General features: G+C 38.9%; 1 non-coding gene across 1 annotated transcript; it reads left to right on the top strand.

The window, feature by feature from the left end:
- The first annotated feature begins 9,358 nt into the window (after positions 1-9,358).
- Positions 9,359-9,465, top strand: LOC120072377. Its single transcript, XR_005480440.1, has one exon. It is a non-coding gene; the product is annotated as a small nucleolar RNA R71 (small nucleolar RNA).
- The last annotated feature ends 256 nt before the right edge of the window (positions 9,466-9,721 follow it).

Here is a 9,721-nt window from a genome sequence, read left to right as displayed (position 1 = left end):
AGAGTTTAGAAGAATACTCCTTGTCGGTGTGTGAATCATGCCTTGAAGGCAAGATGACCAAACGAGCATTTACTGGAAAAGGCTATAGAGCCAAGGAAACCTTAGTGCTTATACATTCAGACCTCTGTGGTCTGAGAGTCTTAGAGCTTAAGGTGTGTATGAATATTTCATCTATTTCATAGATGATTATTCAAGATACGGGTATCTATACCTAATGCAACGTATGTCTGAAGCCCTTGACAAGTTTAAGGAGTATAAGATTGAAGTTGAAAACTTGTAAGCTAAGAAGATAAAAACACTACGATCTCGTCGTGGTTGAGAGTATATGGACTTAGAATTCCAAAACTATATGATAGAACATGGAATCATGTCCCAACTCTCGGCTCCAGGTACACCTCAGCAAAATGGTGTATCAAAAAGGAGAAACAGAACCCTGTTGGACATGGTTTGGTCTATAATGAGTTATGCTCATCTTCCATACTCCTTTTGTTATTTATAGTGGAGACTGCATGTTACATTTTGAACAACGTTCCCTCAAAAAGTGTTTATGAAATGCCTTTTGAGTTGTGGAGAGGCCGTAAAGGTAGTTTACGCCACTTTAATACAAGTTAGTGTAGCCTTTTACTTAGAATTATGAGGGCTAACAAGTAGAATATGTGTTGATAATACTAAGAATTCGTGTGAAAAGAGAGCTTGCATCAATCAGCATTAAAAATCCTCGCTAACCCTATATCAAGCGTTATATGGCATCAAAATATCTACTTTTGTAGCAATCGTAGGAATCGATCACTTGCATTGATCTCAGACCATCGCAAAGATGATCGCATGCATTGATCTTCATGAAGACCAGTTCGTCGCATGGAATACCGCAACTACATAGTGATAATCGTGATAGAAGGTTGATCGCAAAGTGAGTGGAATGCGTTGATACTTCAGGAGAAACAAGCATGAACACATACCTTAGGAGTATAAAAAAGATAAGATCATGTTGACATTTCACCTACTGCGTCAGAAGTGGCAGTGATTCAGAGCGGGACCACCAATGCTGTCAGCATTTGAGCCCTTTAAATATAGCCTTAGAGCCCAAATTCAAAGTATCTGAGTTTTTGCCTTAAGGCAGATCCTTGTGATCACAGATGAAAGCATAAGCAGACACTCTTTGAGGATTCTTCACCTCCACAGCCCATTCCGAATGACAATCGGAGTTTCGCAGGAGATAGAGCTCGAGAGAGACTACTTCACCACCCATCCATGGCACCACTGGCAACCTTGACATACATCTGATGGAAGCAAGAGATTGCCTACATCAAGCCCTCCATCTTTCTTCTTATCTTTGTATTGTATTACATTTTGGCTTAAGACATTAATACATTTTGTAATCAATGCATTTCTTTAAGTTCCTTCAACACCATCTTCATCATATTCTTATTCTTTATCATCTTTTACTTTCATTGTAGTGAGTTAAGTGTAGATTGTAAGAGTTATCGCATACTCAATCATGTGACATAGAGATATGACGCATGTAGCAACCCATCGAGAGGTGTACGTTGTTCAAGTATAACGAGTCAATCCTCTTTGCTTACTACGAGGCTATTGCAATGCTTGTATATGAGCTGAGTAGCTATAACCACTGCCCAGGGGGTAAGTAGGTGGAACTCACTAAGCAAAGTAAGCAGTGTTCCTAGAGATAGGAATAATCTTATGCTCAACGCAACCATGCGTTATAGAGATATAAGCATGAGGCTGACCACTGAGAGGTGTGCGATGCATTAGTGTGGCGAATTGGGATAACCCTTACGACCAAGCTTAATGCTGCGGTGAATTTATCCCCTCCACAATTCTTTTTGTTCATGCATCTTATTACGTGTTAATAGTTCCTGCATCTCTACCTATTCTCATAGTTAAACTTCCATCACTCAATCTGTTTAGTTAGGAGTAGGAGTAGCACATAATCCTTTAAATTCTGTCTTTTTACCTTTATTCATCGCCTCAAATGCATCACTTCATGAACATTATTGAGTTACAAGTCCCTGTGTTTGACCTTAGATCATCTCGAGAAACTTGCATTCTCGTTATACTTGGCGAGAGAGCAAAAAAACTTGTGATAGGAACGTATGGTCATCACATACATACTTAAACACATATTTTATATTTTCTATTCCAACACATGACCATCGACACATGGAGATCAATGCATAGCATAAGAAAAACATATTTATTTTTCTTATTTCCTTTTCCAAACCATCACTAACCCTAAGAAGATTGAACCGTGTTCGAAAGTTTGCCTTTTTGTAGGCTACCTCAAGGAAACGAGGGGTGGATACATCTATGATCCAAGTGAGAATAAGGTGTTTGTGTCGACAAATGCTATTTCTTGGAAGAAGACTACACAAGGGATTATAAACCACAAAGCAAGCTTGTTTTACATGAGATTTCCAGTGAGACTACTGAGAGTTCAACAAGAGTTGTTGAACAGACTGATATATCAAGAAGAGTTGTTGATGTCGATTCATCTAGTCAACCATCTCAAGTGTTGAGAATGCCTTGACGTAGTGGGAGGGTTGCGAACCCACCAGATCACTACATGGGTTTGATACAAACCTAAAACATCATATCTGATGATGGAGTTGAGGATCCATTGTCTTATAAGCAAGCAATGGCGGATGTTGGCAAAGAGGAGTGGATTAAACCCATGATCAGGAAATGGAGTGTATGTACCTCAATTCTGTCTGGGAACTTGTGGATCAGCCTGATCGGGTAAAACCTATAGGGTGTAAGTGGATCTACAAGAGAAAACAAGGTGTAGATGGAAAGGTGCAGACCATTAAGGCTAGACTCGTGGCAAAGGTTTATTCATAGGTTGAGGGAGTGGACTATGAGGAAACTTTCTCACCTGTTGTCAGTTGAAGTATATCAGGATTCTCTTGTCAATGGCCAAAATTTATGATTATGAGATATGGCAAATGGACGTGAAGATTTCCTTTCTGAATGGTAATCTTGAGGAGACAATCTACATGGCTCAACCAGAGGGGTTTATTGTTCCAGATCAAGAGAAAAGAGTTTGCAAGCTTAATACGTCCATTTATGGGCTGAAACTGGTGTCTAGATCGTGGAACATTAGATTTGATAGTGCGATCGAATCATTTGGCTTCAATCAGAAGTTGATGAACGTCGTGTTTACAAGAAAATCATTAACAACTCAATATGATATCCAACTCATTGGGAACGATGTAGGTTTACTGACTGACATTAAGAAGTGGCTAGCCACCTAATTCCAAATGAAAGAATTGGGAGAGGCGCAGTATGTTCTAGGGATCCAGATCATTCGAGATCGTAAGAACAAGAGGTTGGCCTTGTCTAAGGCATCGTACATTGACAGGATGTTGATCAGGTACTCGATGCAGAATCCCAAGAGGGTTTTATTACCCTTCAGGTATGGAATTATTCTGTCTAAGGAATAGTGTCTTGAAACACCTCAAGTGGTTGAGATAATGAGATGGATTCCCTATGTTTTGGTTGTTGGAAGCCTTATGTATGCAATGTTATGTACTCGACCTGACATTTACTATGCAGTAGGGATTGTCAGTCGTTATCAGTCCAATCCAGGATTAGATCACTAGACGGTGGTCAAAAAGATTCTCAAGTATCTTTTGAGAACGAGAGACTATATGCTCGTATATGGAGATAAGGATTTGATCCTCTCACACCATACTCTAGATTACCCTCTTAACTTGGATGGATTGATGACTGCAACCAACCCTTTTGCTGGCACTTACTGCCTATTTAACCTGTTAAATTTGCTCATACCCTGAATACGTATATTTCATCAATATACTAAACAAATTAACTCAGAACTTAACACATTTATATTGCAGGGTTTCATAGCATTGTTCTTACATGAATATTACAATTTAGTGAGCCCCATCTAGAATACTATTAATGATATGACAGACATGTGTTCTAACTAATACAGGTCTTCAATTAAGCTTCCTTCAACCCGACTCTTTGAGTGGTAGAGCAGCAGCAGAGAGGTCTTTAGGGAACTGACCGCTATCTGAAAGGAAAATATTTGAAAACATGAGCTAGAAGAACAGTGAGTGACTAATATTTAAAGCATAACTTTCATACATAAATTTGACATTAAAACTGAAAGCTTTAATTGAAAACATAACTTGACAACTATTATTCATGTCATCATTAACATCACATAGCCCTTTTTCATGCTTTTCTAGACTGTGCCTTAGTCTATTAGTCTAGAGTGGCCCTTTTGGTCACTCTTTATCATTCTTTACTGCATTACTACTTAACTAGGAAGGAACCCTTTTGTTCACTTCCTAAAAACATAATTTGCATCCTTAGTTGAGAGATAACCTTTACTCAATTCCTCCACGTCAATCCATAGCTAGTGTGGAGTGATCTCAGCACTACCAATAACAACTTTTCTTTCATTCGTGTGATTCTAGTTTAAGTACCGTCATACCTTAGGTACTACTGCTCAGATACCTTCTCCGTGTCCTTTAGTATTAAGCTACTCGGATACCTTCTATGTGTCCTTCAGTATCGAGCTATTCAAATCTAAGACCGAGCTTCAGTACCTTCTCATTTAATCCTTCAGTACTGAGCTACTCATGCTGAACTTGCATATTCTTATCTCTTAATGAAAGTTGCCCAAAAGCATTCTATACTAATGCATCCTCATATTCATCGAAAAGCATAGCTTTCAGTAAATATGCATTGTGATGCGTTATTTTATGATGTGGAAATGTGGATGAAATGTGATGGTGAAATTGCATTGAGTACTCAAGTTTCCTCAGCAGAATCCAAGTGTAAACTCCATTGAGTTTCCTGGTAAGTCCAGGGTCGAACTCAGGGACTCGTGAAAATAGGTTGCGGTGGTAATTTTTAGAAAACTTTGTGGTGACTTGTAACTCAATTAATTTTCGTTTTGTTGTTGATTGCATTAGTGAAAAATAAACAAATGCATCGGATTTAAGAAAAGTCAGATTATGTGATAGATGCACCGACTATGCGGATGAATGGGTTGAGAAGGTCTTTAGCTAGCATTACTTGGGAATGTATCAAACTATGCGATCATGCTACAACCATGCACAGCAAGTCATTTTCCAATGCAAATGCGATGCTCCTAAGTCTAAGACGCATGTGTTGAATGAAAAAGTGTCCATAGAGCTTATTCCTAAGTCTCTACTCTTGTCCTATGCGATGATGCAAGATGCATAAAGGCAAGGTGACCGCACACAATCATATCATATCTCTAGGATGCATACGATGCGTTAATAGCAAATAGTGCTTATTCCAAAGCTCCTATCTCTTGATTATGCGTTCTAATCTGACTCTCCCGAGCCTAGATTCTAACCTAACTTTCCCAAGCCTAGATCCTGTCCTTAGACTACCCTCCCGAGTATCTCTAATAGGCGAATGAAGATTCCCAGTTGTGCTAGCTAAATGCTTCTCAACCCATTCAACAGATTTAGCTACTCATGCGTAAATAACAGAGAGTGAACAGATATAGAGAAGTAAATTCCATTTTTATAAATGAGTTTGAGTACAAAATAACAATGAAAGATAAAGGTAGAGAGCCTGGTAGCAATTCCTTGCTGACCGAGGCTTTTACACTGTCAATCCCTATTCAGTTCCAAAGATATTCCTTCTTCCGTAGGCATCGACCCCTGTCTCTTATACACATCTAGATGTGTATAAGAGACAGGTCAATCCCTATTCAGTTCCAAAGATATTCCTGCTTCCATAGGCATCGGCCCTCTCTCTGTTCTGGCATCTTTCGGTGATCTCCCAAGCTGATCAGAACGATCTGTCAGCACAACCTCCTTCTCTCGCGTCCGCCTTAAAGTAAAAAGAAAATCTAAGAACAAGGTTAAGCTATGAATAAAACTTGTGAACTCGAGAGATGGTGAACTGGTTAAACCCTTTTCTGAAGGATGCCTTTGGTATTTATAGAACTTCCATGGTGAAAAGCGGCTTCTCTCTCATGATTACACAGATGGGACGAATTTAATTCCCTGACTGATGCGTCGAATATTTGTCACCGAAAAGCTGAATGTACTTGTTCGTTAGCGGTTGTCAACTTAATTCGGATTCGACTATCATCAGCTTTCTGTCCCATCGTGATTAATTATACCTTTCACCTAGATGCACCCACCAAATTGCACTGACCAGGTTGCGGAAATCCTTCTTGAGCAAATGTTGCAAGCACAATCAATGCAAAGTTTACGGTAGGGCTACGCTCGGCCAATGATTTCCTATGATCACAATTTTCACCTTGCGTCAACGCATTTTCTGCAAAAAAAATACAAAAATCAACTGTTCCTATGCGACGAACGTATGCAACCGCAATATTATGAATTTAATGCTTTTTGGTCGCAACTTAACATGTTTTATCAACGCAAGCTAAAATTGTTTAAGAATTAACACTATGATAACTGCATTTCTGCCTGTTAACACACCCCCAAGTTTAAACAATGGTTGTCCTCAAGCATAAGCTAAAGATTTCCTTCAGCAAGTTGACCACAATGTTCTTTTCCTAGATTTCTCAAGAGTACTTCATTCAAATCCTATATACCAAAGTTTCCTTAAGTCTTATTCAAGTCTCCTCTTAAAATATTTCTAAGACCTAGGGATTGCAAGCTTAACTTTCAAAAGAACTTTACTAAATTCCGGAACATCGCATGATTTATTTCAAAAAGAAAACTTTTCCACCGGGATATCGAATGATTTTATCCTTGCATATTTCTTGACATTATTATTCTTTTCTGACCTTGCGCTGATCCGAGTGCCTTTCCTTCATTTTGGCTTGCCCCCACGTGTGTCATGCGGACATCCAACTACGAGCAATGCGCTTTTCCTCAGACTAAACTTATACCTACTTGGAAGTGGAGTTGTGGTCATTTATTTATGCGTTGATCCTACTGACTTACTTTCGTTTTGGCTTGCCCACATGCGTGTCATGCAGACATTCAACTACGGGTAAGTGCTCTTCACAACTTAACACTTATCAACATGGGTTTCCCCATTGCGTTGGCAGTGGAGTTATTATTTTCAATTTTTTTTTTTTTGAAACTAGCAAGGTCGAAAATAAGTACCTCACCCCTAAATTTAAAATGTGGCAATGTCCTCATTACCACAAGATTGATATAAGTTATGTGATGTTCTTAGAATGCTTTGTAAAAATAGTTTGAAAGAAAGCGAGCAACCCCCTAACTTCTAGAAATATTTCATGAGGTGACTATCTTAAAGTTAAGTTGACTCTAGTATATACGAAAGAACTAGAAGCATGGTTTTCATCATTGAAATCATAATTGGCAAAGAGACAGTATGCGTTAAATCACTAAATTTATCCATGTTGAATGATTGCTGTAATCAAAGAGGATGCGATGATAAAACTTTTAAAACTAAAATGTGATGCGATAGTGCAAAATTTGAAATAGAGATAAGGAAGAATACACCCCAAAATTTGCGTCATCGCCCGCATTGTATATTGATGCATCCTTCATTGCGGCGATTGATAACTTGTAGAAATACAAGTTATTTATACTGCTCTATTTAGATATTGTGGCCAAAAGAGAGGAAAGTTGTGTCAATTGTACGGAAATTAGCTAAGAAATACAAGAATTATAAATTGTCATCAATACACCCAGTAACACAATTGCGATGGTAGAAAAGAATATTTCAAGTCAGTTTTAAAGGAAATCAAGTCATCGTATGGGCTCATGGCTCAAGAGAGAAAGATTAATGCATCTACGTCGCATTGCGCCAATCATTCAGGAATGAATAGACGATCAATGCAAGACGGCGCATGCAACAATCGCATGTGGGCACACGATCGAAAGATGCAAATGAGCAACGCAATCCGGAGGATTTCAACACGTGTACAACTAACTGTTGTGCATTTTTGACGGATTGATTGCATAACAGAAGGAATATTTATTCCACCATTCTCAGAATTTCCATAACAATAAAGTGGGGACCACAAGTCAGAGAATCAAAACTTTCATCTATAAATACCCTTAAAGAATTCACTGAAAGATATACTTGATATGGGGGATTATTGATACAAGGCTATTGAGAGAGAGGCTGATCTGAGTGCTTATCGGAGAAGATCTGGTAAGAAAAGAGACAAGGGTGAGAGGTGAGTCTCAGGGCGAATCATTCCAAATCTCTGTCGTGAAGCTCTGTACCTAGATCAACTCTATTGGTTGAGCAAGCCTGAGAGGGAACCTCATCCTTCCATTCACTCCATACACCGACAAGCGATTTCTCCATCCAGATCTGTGTCAAGACATTGACACTCTTCTGTATCTGTTTCTAACTCTTATTCATCAATTGTATTTCATCTTTTGAGTCTAAATCATTCACAACCATGTATCAGACGCTTGATTTTATAATTAATTGTCGTGATCATTTCATTTCCACATTTCTGTCTATTTTTGTTCCTCCATGAATCGCTTTCTCCATGATGTTTTCTTAATTCCATGGTGATTAATATGAATTAAAAAAGTAACTTAATTTATGCTAAAGAAATAAAGATGTTTAGCTAAAGCATGCTAGACGACATCTTCGCCTGTGAGAGCAGAAGTGAAGATGCCATTTTGATTTGTCGAGAGAAGGTTAGAAGAATGCGTTAACTAAAGCAAGAAGTAATTCCAAAGATGGAAGCAACCTTGCATTCACTACGTTCATCCCTGTTTCACCACAAAGGTGGGAAACGCGACCGATCACCGAGAGATGTACACCAAGGGAAAGCGGAACCATACTTATATCTTTAACGCAATTAAGAAACTTGTGATATTTATATTAATTATCTTTTCTCTTTCTGCTTCATACATAAAGCCTTGCCACCGCATAACACATTCTTTGTATAATATTCACAGTCAATCTCAACCTCGGTGGTTTCTCCACCTGGGGTTGTAGGTATTCGAAAAGGGATTTTTTTTACAAAGTAAATGGACTGTGGATTTTTTGGGCATTCTTCCATTGTGTGCTCATCACTGCAAGTCGCACACCTTGTGGTGTTTTGACTAATTGCATTGATTTGCCCATTTTGTGGTGTTGGGTTGCTGATTGCAATACCCTGATTAAGTTCATCATTGCGGTCATCTGATTTTGTACTGAAGTAATAGCACCATTACTTGCGTCGTTATCCTTAATTCTCAGTCTCTAATCACTCTCCTTCCAATCTTCGTGGTTCTTAGAGATGCGATCCAAGATATTCTTAGCCTCGTCATACGTCTTATCAAGCAGATCACCAGCGGCTATCGCATTGGCAACGGTCTGCAAAGCGGGATTCAAACCATGATAAAAGATTTCCATCTGAAGGCAGTCTGCCAAACAATTTTGTGGACAATCCCTGACCAACCTCTTAAACCTCGCCCAGGCATCGTTGAGCGATTCGTCCACGTCTTGTTCAAAATTTGTTATGAGTTTCCTTCGTCTAGCGTTCTCAATAGGTGGAAAGTATTTCTTCATAAATTTCTCAACAACCTGTTCCCATGAAGTGATCTCTCCCGGCTCGAGAGAATACGCCCATTTCCTTGCCTGATTACAAAGAGAAAATGGGAACAAAGTTAGTCAAACTTCTTTGGCAGAGATGTTTGGGAACACAAAAGTATTGTAGATTTCAATAAAGCTATGGAGGTAGGCATGTGAGTCCTCGCCACGCCGGCCTCAAATTATCCTGCAGTCTAGATCA

This window comes from Benincasa hispida, chromosome 2, assembly GCF_009727055.1.
Source record: "Benincasa hispida cultivar B227 chromosome 2, ASM972705v1, whole genome shotgun sequence".
NCBI lineage: Eukaryota > Viridiplantae > Streptophyta > Magnoliopsida > Cucurbitales > Cucurbitaceae > Benincasa > Benincasa hispida.
Note: the sequence above shows the minus strand (reverse complement) of the source record. Positions and strands in the feature narration are given on the sequence as shown.